Here is a 22358-nt window from a genome sequence, read left to right on the forward strand (position 1 = left end):
AAGCATTTTCAGGCAGAAACAGCTGCTATGTATATTTAGCGGCTGCATTGTTACTTTTCCCAAACTTATTATCATAAATTGATTGTGTGCTGCAAAGGAAGAGAATGTGCTCTGGTGTATTCAAAATGATGCCGAGAGTTAATGTACTATTATATTTTCATAGGCATGCATGAATATTTCATCACGACTTTTCATAAACTTTTTTTCTGGGGCACTTCTGCCTTCCATTGCAAGTTGCTCTTCTTACTGCTTAATTGAGAGAGTTTGAAATGATCCAGTTTTTCTCAGATTGCAGTTGCTGCAGTGATGAGGAAACTGCAAACAGGATGTTTACAAAGATATACAAGGGAGTTACTGAGTGTTTCAGAAATTGTTGTCTTCATTTCCTCCCTGACCCCCCCCCCCCCCGGAATATAGCAATGAATATAATCAGTTGCCTTGTTTGTTTTTCCTTTTCTTGTCCTGAGGTTCTTCTCTGACATTGCGTTTGTTCTGAGTAGGAAAAAAAAGACTGAATATTATTCATTTTGCTTTTTTTGTAATGCAGGGTTCATCTGAATAAGGGCATTGTTTGTCATTTTTGAAGCATAAATGAATGGGGAAGCAGAAAATGATGTGTTAGAAACTCATGGGTGTTAAATATTCTCAACAAAAGCATAGCTACTTAGGGTTGTATCTAACTCTATTATACCCACTGAAATTAATCAACCTAATTTGGTAATGTATATTAATTGTGATGAGTTTACTTTTGAGTATGACTAATGCTGAATGCAGACCATATTTCTAATGATCCCTTATTCAAACTTGGTAATAATATTCAAGTGAGCATGTTTCAGCCAGGCAGACGATATTGTTAAATTTCAAGGTTTAAATAAAAAGATTAGGATGTAGATTTTGCTTATGTATGGATGTGTGTGTGTGTTCATGTATATATACACACGCATACAAAGTTCACAATTTATATACATTTAACTTGTGCGCAATCAGTTTTATGCACTTCACATAAAAAGGAAAGGAAAGGAAAGGGACAGAAAGGGGATGTCCATCCGGAGGAAAAGACTTTGGCAATTTCACCCACTATTACACCCAATATGTTTGACTATATGCGATTTTGGCTTTAGATGCAATCCTCAGAACGTAACCCCCACATAAATTGTGGGTATATTGTATTTCAAAAATATAACACCAGGCCACTCCTTCTGTTTTATGAAAAATCATTTTGTTTGCAACAGATTTCTCTTTGGCCTTGTGAATACCACCAGATTCTGAGACCACTTTGTTTACCTACTTGATTTCTTGGGGGGCGGGATTGCTGGGGGTGGCATTCTACAATATTTGGGATGCTAAGTAAAATAGAAAGATTTTAGTTTTAAAATATTTATCACTTCCATCACTCTACACAGTTTGTATAATAGTGTGGATGATGTCAAATGTTAATCGTACTCAAAGCAAACCCATTGAAATAAGTGGACTTAAGTAATTGAAGTCCATTAATTTCAGTGGGCTTGCTATGAATTTGACTCTGTTGGATATCTAATATATGAAGCCTAACTCTTTGATGATAGCTAAATCCTTTCTGTAAAATTAGGTTATTTGCATCAGAGAATGTTACATTGCCAAGCTGACATGTGTCTCTCTCTGTGTATGTTTTTAATTCATTTTTAATTTAAAGTAACAAAATATACCTATACAAAGAAAAGAAAGCTTAGTAGTTGTACAGAAAGAAAAATAGTGGCTGATGTTTTTGACGTTCCAAGAAAAGCAATCTAATGAAAGTGTCTCTCCATAAGGTTCCAGGAGTTGATGGAAATTGAAAACCATGTTTGTCTTAACAATGTCAATAAAAGGACAGCACATTGTATAAAAGATGTGTCTTACCACCCATCCCAATCAATATTCCTTTTTTGCAATGGTTAATTTGTTCATAAGCACAATGTCCCATACTTATGAAATTCAGGCTTCAAAAAGATTTGCACTTAAAGGTTTCCATTTTTTACCATCACTAATATAGCTGCAGTTAATAACAGGAGGATGAGGTCTTTATTGGTTATGTTATTAATATGAGGAATGAAATATAGTAGGGCTATTTTGGGGTCTAGTTGTAGCTATTGCCCCATCATTTGATTAATGGTTTGAAAAACATTTTTCCAAGAGTGAATAATTTTGGGGCACAACCACCACATGTGTACTAGAGTGCCCAGTAAATTGCATTCCCGCTAGCAAAGATTGGATGTGTTCTGATTAATTCTATATAATCTGGCTGGGTACATGTACCGGTGATGTGCTATTTTTAAAGCAGTTTCTCAAATTTTAATTGAGATAGATCCAAATGGTAGCTTACTCCAAATTTGTTCCCAGAGTTGTTTCTCTAATTCTTCTCTAAAATCTTTTCCTCATTTTAGTGCTAATGAAGCAAGAGGAAGCATTGTGTAAGAATTTTATATACTTGAGAGATGGTTCCCATTCTCAGTGGGTTGGTTGAGTTGAGTAGTTGCTCAAAACTATTTAAGCTACGTAATTCTTGAGTCCTTAAATTTGGCTGATTTAGTAAAGGTAAAATCTGATGTATCTCTAACCAGCTACATATCCCAATATAGAATTTATTTCTGGGGCTGTAAGGGGCTTTTTACTAGTGTGAATGTCTCTGAGTTTAAATAATCCAATTGTTTCCCACCTAGTAAATCAGCTTGATTTGGCTGCTATGCGAAAGGAAGAGCGTTGAGTAACTGGGACTAAAGGGGAATCAAAAGGTAGAAGTTTCATTCTCCATTACCTCCATAGGATCATATCTGATTTTAGAAAGGGGTTAATAATGTCTTCTGGTGTTTTGTTGTCCATTTTCTGATAAGGGAGTGAATGTACGAAGTCTTGACCTCTATCATCCTCTATTTTTATCATGGGACCTAGTCTGAGCCTTGTGAAATAAAAGGATATTGTGTAAGTGCGTGGAATCTTCATACCATTTTAGGTTAGGTATTGCTATACCTCCTTCCTTCTTGACCTTATAGAGGGTTTTATGAGGCAGCCAAAGTCTCTTGTTATCATGAATCTCTCTCTCTCTCTCTCTCTCTCTCTCTCTGTCTCATCTACCTATCTATTATCTATCATCTATCTATCCAAATTAACATAGGTATGCTTATTGGTAAGACTTGGAACAAGTAAATGTCCTGTTGGCCCCTCTTCTACCATCTCCTCTGACATAAGGTTACCAGGTGTCCCTGTTTCCCGGGGACAGTCCCTGGATTTACAAATCAGTCCCCTGACAAAATCCACTGAATTCAACTGAAGTTGAAAAGTGTCCCGGATTCATTGAAAAAAAGCTGGTAACCTTATTCTGATACCCCTTCGTGTTTTATTGGAGGGGGTGGGTACTTGACTTGCTTGTCTTGCTAGGAGGGCAGAATTTTTGGCCTTTAATTCATAATAATATTGCTTTATCTTCTGAAATGTATTAAGTATCTGTGAAATTTCTAGAGATCTAAGTTCTGCTCTTTTTCTGGAGTTATGTGTGTTTGTGTCTAGTTTCAAGATCTTCTATTACCTGAATAAGTGGTGCTTGCCTTTCGGTTCTCTTTTTTACTTCTGCTTCTTTCACTTATAAGAATGCCAGAGAGTACAGCTTTAAATGTGTCCCAAACCACAAAGGAGTTCCAAATTGTTCTCCTATATCATTAATCTTAAAAAATAATAATCCTGAATTTCTTTAAGAAGTTTCTTTGTGGTAATAAAATAAAATAGGGGTCTATTTTCCAATAGAAAGGTTTAGATTTGTATACTCCCCATAGAATTATGGTGATAACAGGGACATGGTCTGAGATGTTAAGAAGACCAATCTCAGAGTTGTGAACATGAGAGATAAAGCCTTCTGTGATTAATAAATAATCCAATTTGGCATAATTTTTCTATATTGCTGACATATGTGTATAGTATCTTAGTTCTGCATTGGCTTTGCACCAAGCATTGAAGTAATTGTGTTGATGTAATATGATGTAGAGGAATGTTTTAAAATAAAGTTTTCATAGGTTTTGTGATAGGTGAGATTTTCTGCCTTTATAAAAATAATCACTAAGCACAAGATATGTCACCATATTTTACCACTTCACCTTGTTTAAATGAATGCAGTAATGTAAAAGTTTAATCCAGAAATCGTTTTTGTTGTGTGCTTTGTGTTAGCCATGAGTTATCTAACCAAGGAAGATAAATCTTCCATTAGGGTCACTTAGTATTTATTTCAATTGAAAATCAAATTTTGGAAAAATCCAGATTGTTGACCCCCTACTTTTGCAAGTACCTTGTGAGCTGTACCAATCTTCACATCCACTTGGGAGGAAGGATTTTGTACCGGTGTTGTGTTTCTTTCTTTCTTTTTAAGGTGTATCTTGGGGGGGGGGGACACCCCGCAAGGTCTAGGTTATCCTGCTTTAAAGCAGATACCTTTCTTCTTCTAATTGGTGTGCCCAGGCCATTTACATTCCATTTACATTCCAAGTGTGACATTGTAAGGTTAATTTAAAATTATGCACCATATACCAGGCAATAGATCTATTATGCATCTGAATTATTTCAGTGTTATTATCGTATTCCATCAGCACAAAATAAAGATGATCAGAATTCCAAAAGGGAGTAACTTCAACATTCAAATTTCCCACTCCCTAATCCCCCCACCAGTCTTCCCATCAGAATAATCCCTACACCTTTGGTTGAGAGCAGACTAATCTGTCTCTTTCTTCATGACCAAAATATTCATGAGCTAAGGTGAAACTGGGGGACATAAATATTAACTCGCTCTCCCCAGAAGCAGAAATTGTTTTACATGGATATACTGCAAACAAAAATAAGATAATAATTGCCCTATTCTTGCCCGTTTTGGTTACAGAGCTCATAGCTCTTGGTCAAACTTAACAGTTAGTAGTTTTAGTGGGACCTCAGGCAGAGAAGAAGCCATCTCTGTGTTGTTTTTGTTGTGCTGTTTTTTTGCAGGTGTCTTTTTCATCTTGTTTTTCTTCTATCCCTGCCCCCCATTTGTTGCCATCTCCTTCTTTGAGTTATGTGTCTTCCTCTCCACTGCCTCCTTATCTCAGTTGTTTGTCTTCATTTGCTTGCAGTCCCAGTCATTCCAATATTTATATTTTATTTTCCAGTTGTGTAGAGGCAGCTTTAGTTACTTGTTCATAAGTTATTAGGAGTTTAATCCCATCTGCACACAGTCCAGCAAAGCAGAAACAACTGAGGGTATGAAACAAGGCTAGTGATAGATGTATGGCCTGGGGCAAATCCCAAAAGCCAGAGAGGTCTACATTGCTGCATTTGGCCTCTGTACCTAAACTTCATAACCCCTGCAGTAACCTTTATCTGTTCATTTTTGAGATCTTTCCTCCATGGGAAATATTAAAGGTTTTGCAAAAAACCAAGTTGCTTTTAAAATGTTTGTACACTTCTTTCAATGAGAATAAATGATTGAGGAACAGTGAAGTCTCCACTTCTGAAACAGGTCAGGCTACATACTTTTATACACATACTTTGGGGAGGAGCCATGATTTTTAAAGTACTATCATAGTATTTTAAATGCATAGTGCAGAAGGGGTATATGACTAACATTGGATACAACTGCATAGTATGGAACTCTCCTTATACCAGGAGCTTTGAATAATGTTTTTCTTCCTTCTGTCCCAAAGTGGAAGCTTAAATTAATCCCTTGTCTTTTACATTTTGCTTTCCAATTAAAACTGAACTTCCTCGGGATTTCAATGTAGAGTTAGGCATGCTTAAATCCACTGAAATCAATTATCTCAATAGGCTTAAGAATGGCCATTGGATTGTGGCCCCCAGAGTCAAACTTATTAGATAGATGACCCATACCCTTGCCACGTTTCATGTTAACACAACTGTTGGGTTACTTTGCAGCCCAACATATTTGAGATTTATTGAGACTATGCTCCCCAAGAAACCAATAATTGCCAGCAATTAACTTCTGGTTTGTTAGTTTACTGTGGACCATTAATGCTCCAACAAAGCAGCTGTTAACTAAACTAGCACAGTTGGATGTGGTTTGTCTACTTTATATAATTTCTACAGTATGTGTATATATCTCCCTCTGCACCCTTTCCCAGCAATATTCACACTTTTTTTTAATCATCCTGGAAGATAGTAACAACTGTTATTTGCCCAATTAGTGTCTCTTTGGCAATGGTTAACAAGATATCTAGTGTGATACAATAGGAATAAATCCCATACAGTGCTCCATCACTGGCTTACTGTACTGTCATTGCACTGTATCTCCGGAATTAGCTGGAGAGAAACTGTTTGTTTAAATGAAACCTAACTTTAGCACCCAGTTTGTGTTCTGATTATAGAAAGTGTTGATTTGAACAATCTGTTATGGAGTTCAACCAAAAGGTACACAAACAAAAAGAACTTTAATCTGAACTATGCATTTAAAGCAGTATCATACCGCTTTGAACAGCCATGGCTCCCCCTCCCAAAAAGGAATGATGGGAACTGTAGTTTGCTAAGAGTGCTGAGAGTTGTTAGCAGGCCCTGATTTCCCTCACAGAGCTACAATTGGCAGAGTTTCCTGGGAAGAGGAGTGGACTGTGAAATCACTCTGTGAAGCTGGAGTTCCCAGGGTTCTTTGGGGGAGGCCATGACTTTTTAAAATGGCATGATGCTACTTTAAATGTATAGGACACAGGAGGCTTAAGCAAATCCAATGATGGTGGTTACTCCTCTTCCTCCTCACGGTTGCCACATAGTAGTCCAGAGAGTGAGAGAGAGAGAGTGAGAGATGTGCTATAGATCCCGTTGTAATTGACACAAGATAATATCACCAAGGCAACTATCTGTAAACAAACAATAAATGTCCATAAAAATCTTTCCCAAATAGGTTTTATCTTAAACAATTGTGAATGCAGTAAATAAAGTTCACTTGTAACATATCAGTGCCTCAGTGCTCATTTCTTTCCTTTGCAAAATATATTTTATCTTAAACAATTGCAAACACAGTAATAAAGAGTCCACTTGTGATATACCAGTGGTTCCATGCTCAGACGTTGTTCTGGTAACCAGATGTTTTCATTGCTAAAGAGCTTAGTCATCGAACTGTCAAAATCAATTGCAATAGAACTGCATTGAATTAACAAGTAGAATAAGGAAAATTAAAAATTAAAAATATGTTGAGAATGCATAATTAAGATATACCTTTGTAGTAAATAATATACAATAGAAGACAGTATGTAAACAACTTAAAGCAGGGGTGTGTCTATAAGAATAAAAGTGAGACAATAACTAGTCTATTCGCACATACATAGTTAATACCGCCAGTCCCACTAATACAAAAAACCTCTATGGAAACTTACCTGTCCCCATATACATGTTTCTATTGGGAGGAGCATAGAAAGAGGATGATGTCCTTCAGTTTGTTAAACCTACTTAGGAAACATGGGTAGGGCTCAAAAACCTTTGATATTGCCTGGTGGGTCTGGAAGGAGATTAAAGGAAGTCACATAGACCACATTCACTACATTAGCACCATGACATCTGTTCATGACTTCAGCAGTGGTCACGATGCCATTGTGTAGAACCCAGATGGATGTGCAGTCATGACTGTTGATGCTGGGCCTGTTTCCACATTTTTAGTTGCAGCACTAAGATAGGAACATGGGAGGTTGCCTTATACTAGGTCATATTATTTGTCCGGTCTTTACTGGCAACAGCTATTTTGGGTCTCAAGTAGAGAAGGGTCTTTTCTATCATCTTCTACTTGATCCGGTTGATTGGAGATGCTAAGAATTGACACTGGGAGCTTCTGCGTGTGAAGCATGTGCTCTACCACAGACCTACAGCCTATATGTTGCTTCTCCCTATGCTGGTTCTTTCCACTGCAAAACAACTGACCAATTTAGGTTATGTATAGCACTTGGTTTGCATTTTGCATTGACCCGAAGAAGGGTGTCCTAGGGAAAAAAAGTATTTGCCTTTTATTACAGCACTTTGCAGAATGTTCTCAACTGGGAATGTAGGGAATATGACCATCTAAATACTGCCTCTGCAAAATGTTTCTGCTCAATTTGCCAAAGCAAAGAAAGTTTAAAACAGTAGTAGCTTTGCTTATAATTAACACTGACTTCTTCCTCTAGCTGGATAAAATTACTTGTTCTGTAGCTCACAGCACGAGTGAGTGTGAATTGACTTTTCCCACTGAAAGTGAGGTAGGCCTCTCTGCTGAGCTAATTAGAAACATCAGAAAACATCCCATGTTACAATGAAATAGAAAGAGATGGATTTAGGTCAGCTTCTAATGAGTTTGTGCATGGTATGCTAGTATACACAACCTTGATGGCAGAAAGTGAGGAGGGTGAAAGAGGAGAGCGCAAAATATGGTCTGAAGCTCAACATTTAAAAAAACTAAGATCATGGCCACTGGTCCCATCACCTCCTGGCAAATAGAAGGGGAAGAAATGGAGGCAGTGAGAGATTTTACTTTCTTGGGCTCAATGATCACTGCAGATGGTGACAGCAGTCACGAAATTAAAAGACGCCTGCTTCTTGGGAGAAAAGCAATGACAAACCTAGACAGCATTTTAAAAGCAGAGACATCACCTTGCCAACAAAGGTCCGTATAGTTAAAGCTATGGTTTTCCCAGTAGTGATGTATGGAAGTGAGAGCTGGACCATAAAGAAGGCTGATCGCTGAAGAATTGATGCTTTTGAATTATGGTGATGGAGGAGACTCTTGAGAGACCCATGGACTGCAAGAAGATCAAACCTATCCATTCTTAAGGAAATCAGCCGAGTGCTCACTGGAAGGACAGATCCTGAAGCTGAGGCTCCAATACTTTGGCCACCTCATGAGAAGAGAGGACTCCCTGGAAAAGACCCTGGTGTTGGGAAAGATTGATGGCACAAGGAGAAGGGGACGACAGAGGACGAGATGGTTGGACAGTGTTCTCAAAGCTACGAACATGAGTTTGACCAAGCTGCAGGAGGCAGTGGAAGACAGGCATACCTGGCGTGCTCTGGTCCATGGGGTCACAAAGAGTTGGACACGACTAAACGACTAAACAACAACAACAAAATGCTAGTATAGATGATGTTCTATTCAGTTATCATTTGTTACCAGGAGAAAAAGTGAGCTTTGTTGTTGAGCTGTGCCTACCACTGTGGTGTCAACAACAGCACACACCTTTCTTGCAATATACAAAAGCAGGCAGCCTGTTTATCTTCTCTTCCCAGTGATCAACAGCTGCCCATGAAATGTTGGAGAGTGTTTCTGGTGGTGGCTACCAGTTATGATAACTTAAACAGCCATCCTGGAGCTTTATAAAATGTGTATTGTATCTAGGGATTCAAAATGCATTGTTTTATATCCCACACTTTATAAGATGCAGGTAGCACTGCTTCTATACTGTTGCTGTTCCACTAAAACAATATAATAAAACTAGCCGTTCACTGGGGCCAAATTTAATAATGTAATTAATTATGCTATTGCCACGTGGTCCCAAACCATTCATTTCAATGTGCTGTCATCAATAATGTTCTGGGGGAAAATGACAAGAACAAATTGCAGGGAGAAAAAATGAAAATGAAGACAATGAATGTCGACTGTATTTGCCTGCCTGGTTTCCATTCCTGTTTGCATGGTGGACACACAAACAGACGCAATTTTGGATACAGTTTCCCATTTTGACAGACTTTTTGGCATTCCTATTTTCCAATTAAGCTATTATACTCAGAGCAAACCAATTAAGATTAATAGGCCTAAGTCAGTCGTGTCTATTATTTCCCATAGGTCTACTCTGAGTAAAACTGACAATATTTATTTCTAGCCCCCTCACCCTAAGGTCTTGGGGCAGGTTAAAACATTAAAACACAACTCAAAATATTGTTTTGAGATAACATTACACAATCCCTGATTAATTTGACCTAAGAATATGAGAAAAGCCTTCCAGATCAGGCCAATCTGTCCCAACATCCTGTTCTCACAGTGGCCAACTAGATGTCTCTTTTGGGAAACCCACAAGAAGGACGTGAACACGATGACACTTGCCCCTCCTGCAGTTTCAAGCATCTGGTATTCAGAAGCTTGCACTGCCTCTGAAAAGTGGAGGGAGAACATAACTAGCAAGGTTAGTAGCCTTTGATAGTCATATGCTCCATGTGTATTTCTAATCTTCTTTTAAAGCCATGTGAGTTGGTGGCCATCACTGCCTCCTGTGAGAGAGAAAAATCTTATTTTCATTGGACATGCTGTGCACAAAAAGGATGCTGCACAACGTGAGTGTCTGTAAAAGTGACAAATGCGTATCTTATCAGCTCAAGGAGGGAAACGGTGTTAGTACAATTTTAAAAATCTAGCAGAGTAGCTGTGCTTCTAGCAGCAAAGTTAGTTCCCACAGAGCTGATTTGCATTGCAGATCTCTGTTAATGGAGAACACGCAGACCAAGTTTAATCTAATACATGCCTCACTACTTTAATCAGTGTGAGAGCAATCAGTTGTGTTTTCGAAAAGATAAATCCTGTCTCACCAATCTGTTGGGATGTCAACAAGCACGTGGATGGGAATGATCCAGTAGACGTTTTATACTTTCAAAAAGCATGTAACAAAATAGCTCACGAAAGCCTTTGCATAAACTAGCAGTCATGAGACAGGAGAGCAGGTCCTTTTCTTCTTCTTTTTTGGTCTGATAGCTGGCTGAACAGCAGGAAGCAAAGAGTAGGAGTAAAAGGAGAGTGGTAGTACAGAACCAGGTACTCATTCTGAAGCAATAGAATTTAACTGCTCTAGTGATTTTCAAGCATTGAAAGACTATGCCGGATTACTTGTTGCTAAGCTGCACGAGATGTCCTTAGCAGGGGTCAGCAAACTTTTTCAGCAGGGGGCCAGACCTTGTGGAGGGGCCAGACTATATTTTTTTGGGGGGGGGGATGAACGAATTCCTATGCCCCCAAAATAATCCAGAGATGCATTTTAAATAAAAGGATACATTCTACTCATGTAAAAACACGCTGATTCCCGGACCGTCCGTGGGCTGGATTTAGAAGGCGATTGGGCTGAATCTGGCCCCCAGGCCTTAGTTTGCCTACCCATGTTATACAGTATATTGAGCTCACCTAAAATGATACCCTTTAATATATATAGGGTCTATCTGTCTATCATCTATCTATCTAATGAGTAAATGCCTCAAAGAGTTGTTGGTCGTGGGAGTTTGAGCAACTGGTTATTGGTGCCCTCCGTTCTTCCCTCCCTGATTTGTGCATTTCAATAAAACTAAATTGGCATTCAGTTGAATAAAAGGATAACCCAACAGTATTAGCCTTCTTTTTAGATGAGATGTTCATCCGTTAAATTGGCATGCTCTGTATTTTCTGAGACACTGGAAGGCTCTGATGAATCCTTGAGGATATTCTGGGAAAGCCTCCAGTTTTTTCTAGCTTGCTATCCAAGTTAATTACACTTTCACCAAGATTCAAGAATCTTTCAAATGTATTTTCTTTCTTTCTTTCTTTCTTTCTTTCTTTCTTTCTTTCTTTCTTTCTTTCTTTCTTTCTTGTTATTGTTACATTTTCAAGTCACAAGCACAAGCTTGGTCAAGAATAAGGTTACCAGATGTTTTCCAATGAATCCAGGGATACTTTTCAACTTCAGTAGGAATGATAGGATTTTGTCAGGGGACTAATTTGTAAATCCGGGGACTGTCCCCGGGAAACGGGGACGTCTGGTAACCTTAGTCAAGAACCTAGAGGGCCAGATTACTGCATCTAATGTTCAACTGAGTAACGCTCAAAGAAACTGGCCAGGTTCTGAACCAATTTGCACTGATTTTGGGGTGGGGAAAACCAGGTGTTGCTTAAGTTTTCCTGAGACATCCCTGTATCATTATGGGTCATGATGGCTGACCAACAGCAATCTGGAACTGTCAGGGGGCAGGGCACTAAGGAGAAGAAGGGTGGGAAGGAAAAGCCTAGAAGAGTAGGGGGGACCTACCTTACTAGCTGCATCTTCCTTGGAGAAGGTAGGTGGTGCATTTAGATGGAGGGTACCAGGTTGAATGCCTTTGGGTGAAGGCTTTCCCACCCAGCCTCTCCTTCAGGCCCAATGCTCTGAAGCAGCACCTCATAGGATGGAATCCTTTGCTTACCAATTAGTAAGCAAAAGATGCCATCCTGCAGGTTTCTGGTACTTCCTGAGGGGCTTCTCTGCAACTAAGGTGCACATGAAAGAGGAGTACCCTGCAAGAACAACACACACAGAGAGAGAGAGAGAGAGAGAGCTTTCGGTTGTATGTGTATGTGTGTGGAGATGCAGCCTCCTGATCATATGTGTAATTAGGGATTTAAAAACACTAATTAAACATTAGCCCCATCTCCAAATTGCTTTGAGGATAGAGCCAGGGTGGGTCAGGTAGTCCTTGGGTTGGCCCAGGTCAGATCTAGGGTTTGGGGTGAGGATGGTCTATACACAGACCTACTTAAGATTGCTAGTAAATGGATAACGTAAACAGTCTGGATTCCAACACACCTGTGGCCCTCCTGGTGTTGGATTCCAACAACACTCGAAGGTGCCAGCATGCCCTATGTTTAAGGATTGTAGTCCAACAATATCTGGAGGCGAGCAGTTTAGTCACTCCTGTTGTACACACAGTAATATATGTCTAGTACACGTGACTTCATGCAGATATTAGCTTGAACACAGCAAAATATGTTGTTATGTTTTCACAAATGCCTACCTGGAACCAGAGCCGGATTTACGTATAAGCTAAACAAACTATAGCTTAGGGGCCAAGTTGGCCCCCCTCCCCAAAATTAAAGGAAAAAACACCTGGATGTGCGTATGTACAAATGGCTTTAGATACCTGTTAGGTCCATAAATTACTGTATAGCATATATTCAACACACAAAACTGTGACAATTTGTTGTTGACAAAGGACAGCTGGACATATAAAGGGCCGCATTACCTTCAGTAGCTTAGGGCCTCATCAAACCTAAATCTGGCCCTGCCTGGAACAGTGTCTGACAACGTGCTACTTCCCGCATATGACTTCTAGAATATGACTTCTTTTGGAAGATACTTAAGAAATCAAATCTTTTTGAAGTATGGATCTGATCTAATAAAAAAGGGTTTCTTTAGCTACGTTTGAAGCAAGAGGAAAAACAAGGAACTAGTAAGTGCATGGAGAAATGCTATTGGGAGACAGACAGAAAGTGGAATTGCTCAACACCTACCTTGCCTTACCTTCACCTGAAAGGAAAGCAGAGACCAACCTGGTGATAACAGAACAAACAATGCAAGGATGGAGCTAAACCTAAGATAGGAAAAGAGATGGTAAGGGAACACCTATCTTGAATAAAATCCAATCTCCAGGTCCTGGTGAGCTGCACCCAAGGGTTCTAAAGAAGCTTGTGGATATGATCTCAGAGACCCAGTCTATAATATTTGAGAATTCTTGGAGATCCTTGTGGACTGGAGGTGGGAAAATGTCCCCATCTTCAAAAGGGGGGCGGGGAGACCCATGTAACTACCAACTGCTGAGCTTGTCATCAATACCAGGAAAGGTCCTAGAACAGATAATTAAACAGTATGGTGCTCTCCACTTGTGGAATGCTCTCTCAAGGGAGGCTCACCTGGTACCATCATTATATATCTTTAGGTGCCAGGCAAAAGCATTCCTTTTTCATCAGGTCGTTGGCTTTAATTATCTATGGCCTTTTTATGTGAGTAGGATGCTTTAAACTAGTTTTTAAAAATAGAATTGTCTTTCAGATTTTTTTTTCTTAGTGCTGGTTTTAATGTATGTGTTTGCTTTTTGCTTTGAAATACCATGGCAAAACATGGCTAATAAATAAATAGCAATATTCTATTTTAACAATAAATAGTTATTAATAATAATCTGTTCCTAATAAATTGTAATCATCACCATCTCCATCTATGTGATGGAACGACAAGCAGCCAACCCTCAAGTCTATCCTGTATAGACTTTTATACAGGATACAAACATGTAAAAAATTAAGCACCTTCCTGAGGCAAGGAAAAAAAAAACAGAAAAGAAAAATAATCCTTTCTAGAACTTGCTATTAAGTAATTTCAGTGTCATTAACTGATAACTTAAGTGCCTGGTTGCCTCACTGTTAACTTTGCTGAAGCTCTTCTGACAAGACAATCCTGAGGTTAGCTCTATTTTATTATCACCAGGAAAACTTTAAATATTTAATTCCTTTCATTTGTCTCTGCAGATGGGGGGGGGGGGATGCTGTTTCTAGAGGCAAATTGTGAAGGATTGCCAAGGCTTTCCTGAACAAGTAAATTGCTGGTTCCTGTTGGGAAGGTTAATTCAAGAGATACAGCAAAGCCACATTCGGTCTCCTATCTCTTGGCTCCATAGCAAAAGCACAAAAGCTGTAATCTGCCTTAATATCCCACTAACGAAGGTGCCAGCAAGTGAGCTAGCTGCACACAATGGAAATAAGGATGAGGTTTATCTTGTAGTTATAAATATTGCACAGCATGAAGCAATTGGATGCTTAGAAGTTGACTCCTTTTGGAATAAATATTGTCCAAGCCCATGATCATTCTTCAAAACAGGTACAAAGCATCAATGTTAAAATAAAGTTTTAAACCCCATACACGGGTGGCGCTGTGGGTTAAAGCCTCAGCGCCTAGGGCTTGCCGATCGTAAGGTCGGCAGTTTGAATCCCCGCGGCGGGGTGCACTCCCGTTGTTCGGTCCCAGCGCCTGCCAACCTAGCAGTTTGAAAGCACCCTCGGGTGCAAGTAGATAAATAGGGACCGCTTACTAGCGGGAAGGTAAACGGCGTTTCCGTGTGCGGCTCTGGCTCGCCAGAGCAGCGATGTCATGCTGGCCACGTGACCCGGAAGTGTCTTCAGACAGCGCTGGCCCCCGGCCTCTTTGAGTGAGATGGGCGCACAACCCTAGAGTCTGTCAAGACTGGCCCGTACGGGCAGGGGTACCTTTACCTTTACCTTTAACAAGCCTTAGCCCAACCTCCAAATTGCTTTGAAGATGCACCTGGGCTGAGGTGGGTGGCCTCTGGAGTGGCACAGACTGAATCTGCCAAATCTGGGGGGCATGAGTATATATTACCTACTGTACAAAGGCAATATATACTTTCATTGATTTGTCCACCTTTGCTTCAGGCCCTGCTCACTGTTAGGATAGTTCCATTCCATCTTAAGGGAACAGGCTGTTGTGTTTTCCTGGACACGGAGGCAAGCAGTCATGTTTTTCCTTTGTTCTGAACTACGTTGAATAAAGCTGTAAATATGTTCTCCTGTCGGAATCTTTCATTGTGGAGACTCTGTTGAAAGGGTGTTGTAGCAGGAACCCCCCCCCCCCATCATTCAGTTTGTACAGACTTCACACACACTCACACTCACACACTACATACGCTACACTTCTGTTATAAATTCATAGAAAATCAACCATACATCAGATTTGCACTGTTCCACTTTTATTTTACTCCATGAAGGAAGGACTACAAAATGGGGAAGGTTTGATACAGGCCACCATAATCCCTTGAGCATAGGAGCATATCCATAGGAGCCCTGCCCAGTTGCTATGCCAACCCTGATGGTCCCAGACAGAAGTCAATTAAAAAACACAACAGACTGCATACAGGAGTGGATTCAACACGGACTATAACAAAAGAACAGTGATTGGATTCCCCCTCATGGGGCAGGAAACTGCAATCTCCCCTTTGTCACCTGGAAAGTACTCATGGGGAGGGGAGAAAGGAGGAACCAGCCAGGTGACAGGACACTCAGGTTACCGCCACAACTCCTCCCTCAACCCCTCCTTTCTGTAATGTATGCATGATGTTTCTGGGGGTGGGCTTGACCTAGAGGAGGGGAATTTCAAAAGTTTTTATAAGGTCTTGCACACCATTGTTCTGGGTCTTTCCTCTCTCCTGCGAGTGAGGGGAACACCCTGCTGCAACAGTACAATAAAGGCCAAGCCTACAGGCTGCTGATTTGCTCCAATTTACTCTGGTTGGTGTCTTTACTTTTTGTCCAAGGGAGCCCTCGGATTATTCCGGCAACAGTGTGCACGGGTCTTGGAATGTCTCTGAGGCTCGTGTCGCTAATTGACTGATGCTGTTCCACGGGAGACCGGTGACCGTCCGGAGATGACTGGGGGCCTGCCTGATGCCTCCGTCTCCCTGGCAGTATCCCAACACCCACCTCTGACATCTGGCCCCCAGAAGATTGGCTAGAAGGGTCCAGAAGGCTGAAAAGGGTTTTCCCACCCCTGTTTTATACTCATTGTCAGAGTTTCTCCAGGGTTTCAAATACAGCTATTTTCTTGCCCTACGTGGAGATGCCAGGGATTGGGACCTGGGACCTTCTGCAGGAAGTCTGGGGCAAGTTGAATGTGCTAAAGTCAAACAATGAGATCATCATGTTCCATCATCTTTGGAGAGTGGTGCTGCTTCATTCCCTCAAGAAAGTCAGTTTTGCATCTTTTAGATTGGCAACTGATTCATGTGTGTATGTGTTTTGTCTCCTGTCACTATTGCTTTCTGGGTGTTTCTCTCTTGCTGGGTTGAATTGACACTTCTAGAAAACAGCCTCTCCTCTCAGCAGGTGAAATCAGTGGCTGTGCCCAGATAGGATGTACTTGTTTTCATGAATGGCAATTCAGTTCAGCAGGGAAGTAATGATTAGGGATAAAAATGAAGGAAGAAAACATGAATGACAAACCCAAAATGGCAAGTAGGATGATATCGGAAGGGAAAGGAAAAGCAAGAAAAATGGATACACAGGCTGATAAACTAGATACCAAGAGCATAAACTAGATACCAAGTTTATCAAAATACTCCAGAATGTGTACACAAAACACAATTAACATAGAAATATTGAGCTCATTGGAGCACTTATAAAATTATTCCAACACAATACTTTTAGCTTAATAATAATTAAAGAAGTTATAAAAGTGGGAAGAATAAAATTATGTGATAATAAAATAATTATCATAATAATTATAGAAAGCTTAAAAAGAATGAGTGGCATAAAATATATTCCCTCAATTAGTAGAAGTATAATTAAAATTTTAAAGTGAGAGTCATCAGGATCCTTCCCACTGGGCAGTTGGTGGTACCTGGCCATGTAAGAGGAAGGAGTAGTGCAGCTGACGCAGGTTGTTCTGATGTGATCTTTGCCTACTTCTCTCTCTTTCTCTCTCTACCAAAACCATTTACAGTATTTCAATTGTCTGCAAGAGAAGAGTTTCCAAGTGCTTAAGGTGGGAACTCCAATGGTGGGCAAAATTACTCTTAACATTATCTGAAATATCCCCCTCTTTAAAAGTCAGCAGCATTTGAAGGGGCATTCTATTATAGAAGATGCAAGCTTGAAATGACTTTGTAATAAGTGTTACTTTTCAATGATTTGCCATGAATCCATCAAAATTGGACTGAAAGGAGATGGCAGTTCTTCACTGTTGAAGGTGGTACAACAGAGGCATCAATTCCTGTGGCTTCTGCAATCACATTTCTTCTGTCGGTACAGTCATCTCTGGTCAAGCTGGAGTTTGGAGGATTTTCTTGATGTTCATCAGAAACCTGCAAAACGTGTGAGCAGAAATAACAGTGGTGCTGTTATGAACACTACAGGGCACAAGCTGTGGGGAAAGCTGTAGCAGAGTGGAAGAGCTTAGGTTTCAGTCCCACAGCACAATGATAAAAGTCCTAGGTCAGTGTAGAGGAGTGGTTAGAGTGTTGGACTAAGACTTGTGAGACCAGGGTTCTATTCCCCACTTAGCCATGAAGCTCCCAGGGTCTCAGTCTATCTGACCTCACAAGGTTATTGTGTGGATAAAAAAGGGAGGAGAGCCATGTACTCCATCTATCCACTATCCACAAGGGCAGAGGTTTCATTATAGATGTAGCTCAATAGGCCAAAAGGATAGGGCAAGGGTCAGGTTCAGTACAAGATAGCTTCCTGTCTTCTCAGTTTAAATTATTATATTTGTTCACTTCTTTTCTTAACGACGACAATCCCTCTTCAACCAGTCAGTGTTGAAAGCAGTAGAAGACAGTGTGGTGGGGCAGCAGCACTCACCTGACTTCTAGTCACCTCATAGTCATCTGACTTCTGCATGAAATCCTAAAGGGCTGCTGCTAATCAGTGGCCTGAAATAATATTATTATTATTATTATTATTATTATTATTATTATTATTATTATTATTATTATTAATAATACCCTGCCCATCTGGCTGGGTTTGTATTAGGCACCTTCCAATGCTCCCATTTTGCTATCCATGACTAGCAATATTGAAGTCACAGCACTGTTATGTATAAAGAGTTTATAAGAAGATTTTGGAATGCAGGGCCCTTTTCACAATGGCAGGCCAGTTCCTAGATTTGATAGAAATTTCTGTTCATACATGATACAATAGCTTATATTTCAGTGATCAGCATGGAAAGCTTCTAATACAGCTGCTCCTAGTGTGCAATGCAGTGAAGTGAATAAATGCCGACTGACAACCAGGAGTAAAATCAATATGTTCTTTCTTCATGGTGCAGCCTGTTACTGTGGGACACAACAGACCTTGCACATAGTTAAGTTAGTAATAGGTGATCATTGCCCTGTCAAGGTCAGAAAAGCTCCATGTACTGAACCAGACTGTGCTAAAGTGACATCCTACATAGAGTGTGAAACTGATATCCTACATAGAGTAAGGTATTGTATATTATCTCTTAACCCTTTGCGCTGTTGCAAAGTCATTTGCATGCACAATACAGTATCTGTGATAGGGATGCTGAAGGAATTCAGTTCAGTTTGCATTTTAATGCAGAGTGCAATATAATATGCTTAGATGGGCCTGTAGGACTGATGATTTCATGTCAATTTAAATGCTAGGTATTTTTTTTTTTTTTAGTGTTATGCTTTTGGTCACACCTTTAAAGCACTCTTGTGCAACTTTAATAGCCATGGCTTCACCCAAAAGAATCATAGAATTGTAGAGTTAGGAGGGACCCTGGGAGTCATCTAGTCCAAACCTCTGCAATGCAGGAATCTCAACCAGATAACTATACAACCTCTGCTTAGAAACCTCCCGTGAAAGAGAGGCCACCACCTTCTGAGGGAGTCTGTTCCACTGCCAAACACTGTCAGAAGGTTTAGTTGGAATCTCCTTTCTTGTAACTTGAAGCCATTGGTTCTGGTTCTACCCTACAAAGCAGGAGAAAACAAGCATGCAACTTCTTCTATGTGACAGCCCTTGAGATAAGTGGCTATCGTATCTTTTCCCAGTCTCCTCTTTTCTATGCTGAACATACCAAAATTCCTCAACTGTTCCTCATAAGGTTTGGGTTCCAGATCCTTGATCATCTTGGTCGTCGTCCTCTGCATATGTTCCAGCTCTTCAATATCCTTCTTAAATTGTGGTGTGCAGAATTCGACATGGTACTCCAGGTGGTGTCTGACCAAGGCAGAATAGAAAGGTACTATGACTTTATTGGAACAGAAGACTACTCTTAAGGCATCCTAGAATAGTGTTAGCTTCTTTTGCTGCTGCATCACACTGTTAAACTTGTGATCTACTAAGACCTCTAGATCCTCTTCGCATGTATTGCTGGCAATCCTGGAGATCCTCATACAGTTGTTTGCCTCAGGCAAAAGAGCTTAGTGGAGAGTGACACTGCTGTTGAGCTGTAGTCTCCCTCACATAATCCAAATGCAAAATGCTCTGCAAGAAATATAGATTCGGTTCCCCTGACCTGCATATACCTTCAGATCTAAAAAGATATATAGAATCTTCCTTGTTTAGGATCAGGGTGAGGTGCCAATATAAATGTCAGGGCTGCATTTGCTCATGGGCAAGCATTTGGGGGCTGCATGCTAGTGGTGGGTGCGGCCAGAGACAAAAGAGGGAGCAGCAATGGTTATGGCTCTTATCTTCGTATGGTAGGCTGTATTCCAGCCATGCAGAAGAGCACATTCAGAGAGCACATTCTATGATGGGGAAAATTGATTTGTTTTGCTTTTAAAGCTGAATCTGCACTCTCTGAAACAATATGAGAACTGAAACGCAGCCACCCTTCCCAATTCACACTTATGTGAATTTTGGGTTGCAGTTCTCCAAACGAACAATGTTGGAATGCATATATTAGAGGGAAATATGCATGAAAATGAATATTTTAGTGAAAATAACCTTCACAAATCCTTTGTATTGGGATAAATTGCCTGCAAAAATATGTATGTTAGTTAAAACTGCTGACAAATTGTGTTTATTGGGAAAGATTCATGCTAAAATTCTGAAGAATTTTCATGGAGATTTTCAAATGAAGAAACCACAAGTTGCTTCAGAAACCAAGAAAACCGGAATGAGAAACTCTTGTTTATTTGTTCCACCCCACCTTTCTTCCAGAGAGCTTGAGAGGACATACATAGTTCTCCTCATTATTTTATCCTCACAACTACCCTGTGAGGAAGGTAAGCTAAGATTACATCATTGATTACAGCCAGGCAAAAACACTCCAGGAAGCCATGGCCTGAGGGAGGGGTTCTGGCCTGGGGAGAATTCCTAAGGCCGAATATAGAGTCCTGGGGGCTGCATTTGACTCCCCAGCTCTAGGTTCCCCACCCTTGTTTGAGAGCTTTATGTGCTTTCTTCTATTAACAACAATAATTGCTCCTGTTGCCTCCAGTTTGGTTTTGAAATAGGAGTGTGAATGTACTTCTAACCAGCATAAGCATAGAGCAGTGAATAGAGTTGGGAAACTAAGTGCTCCTCTCTTTCCCCCTCAATTTGCAAAAGAGCTTATCCTAAGGGGTAATAAATAACTGACATTGCGAGGGTTTTTTGAAGACAGATTTGACTTGAGTGCTGATATCGAGGGGAAATGCTGAGACAATTAGGATCATCTAATTGTTTGTTGTTAAACTCTTGCCAGTTAATGATTCAGTCCAATTAAAAAAAGAAAAGAACAGTAAATAAGTAAAACAAAGCAAGGCTTACAAATGCAAGAAGATTATGTTCTTAAGAATTTGGAAGAATGGCTAATTATACTGTTTCCTGTTCTTAGGCCCTCTTTGACACAAGAATGAGAAGGTGCATAAAGCATTTCAAGTGTTTTGTTCCATGATAATTAATTTGTGTGAATAAACATCACAACAGAAGTGGAAAATGGCCAATAATTAATCCACTCTTCTCAATAAATATTTTTGTGCAAACACAAAGTACAATTGAATATATTTTTCTAACAATCTTACCTTCTGGATCACCACAATTTGGTAATTAAGAATTACACTGTTCCATGTTGTTCCATTGTTCCACTGCTCTATGCAGAGGTTGCCAATATTGTGCTTTCCAGATGTTGCTGAGGTGCAGTTCCCATCATCCTTGACCTTTGGCCTTACTGGCTGGGTCTGCTGGAAACTGTAGTTCAACAGTCTCTAAATAGTAGCACCTTGGCTACATACCAGTAATTGAATTAATTGTCATAAATACATACCTTGTAGTCCTTCCCATTGCATAGCCTTGGGGCATATATCAATATGTAATTCAGTCCTGACTGTCAGTCATTAAACCTTCCACTTTTTTTCAGCCACCAAAAACCAATCTGAATATGACTTTCATCACTTCCAAAGGATGCACAGGGTGAATGAAACATTTTTCATTTTGCTGATGCAACTTCACTTTTCCAAGCGTATGAGCGATTCAAAATACACAATCTCCTTTTGACTGGTTTCCTCTCTGTTAGAGGGTCTTCTAAATTTCTCCAAATTATGATTCCATGAAGAATTTTTTTTGTATGTGTGTGTGTGTTTCGATAATGTGTATGAGGAAGGGGATGCAAAATATCTAAAAATGACACTTAAGAATCAATTTAGTACAGTGGTATCTCGGGTTAATAACTTAATTCATTCTGGAGGTCCGTTCTGAACCTGAAACTGTTCTTAACTGGAGGTACCACTTTAGCTAATGGGGCCTCCTGCTGCTGTAGGATTTCTGTCCTCATCCTGAAGCAAAGTTCTTAACCTGAGGTACTATTTCTGGGTTAGCGGAGTCTGTAACCTGAAGCGTCTGTAACCAGAGGTACCACTGTATATAAAACAACTTAAAGCAGCCGGAGGAGGATGAGAGGACAGAAGATGAAGAAGGAGCTGTGAGTGGAGTGAATAATCAGTCAATACAGTCTTCTTCTTTGCCTTTCTCTCCCCACCCCTTTCCCTTTCAAAAGGTTTCGGAGGGGGCACTGCAGCAACGTGTTGGTGGCACTCCCTGTGATCTTCAGGGCTACCTCATTCCAGATTCATAGAACACTATGTCACAGTGGAGCATCCTTTAATGTGCATGGTGGGGGGTATGATTGTGACCATTGCTCTATTGGGGCTAC

The sequence above is a fragment of the Podarcis tiliguerta genome (genome assembly GCF_965153285.1).
Source record: "Podarcis tiliguerta genome assembly, chromosome: Z".
Lineage (NCBI taxonomy): Eukaryota > Metazoa > Chordata > Lepidosauria > Squamata > Lacertidae > Podarcis > Podarcis tiliguerta.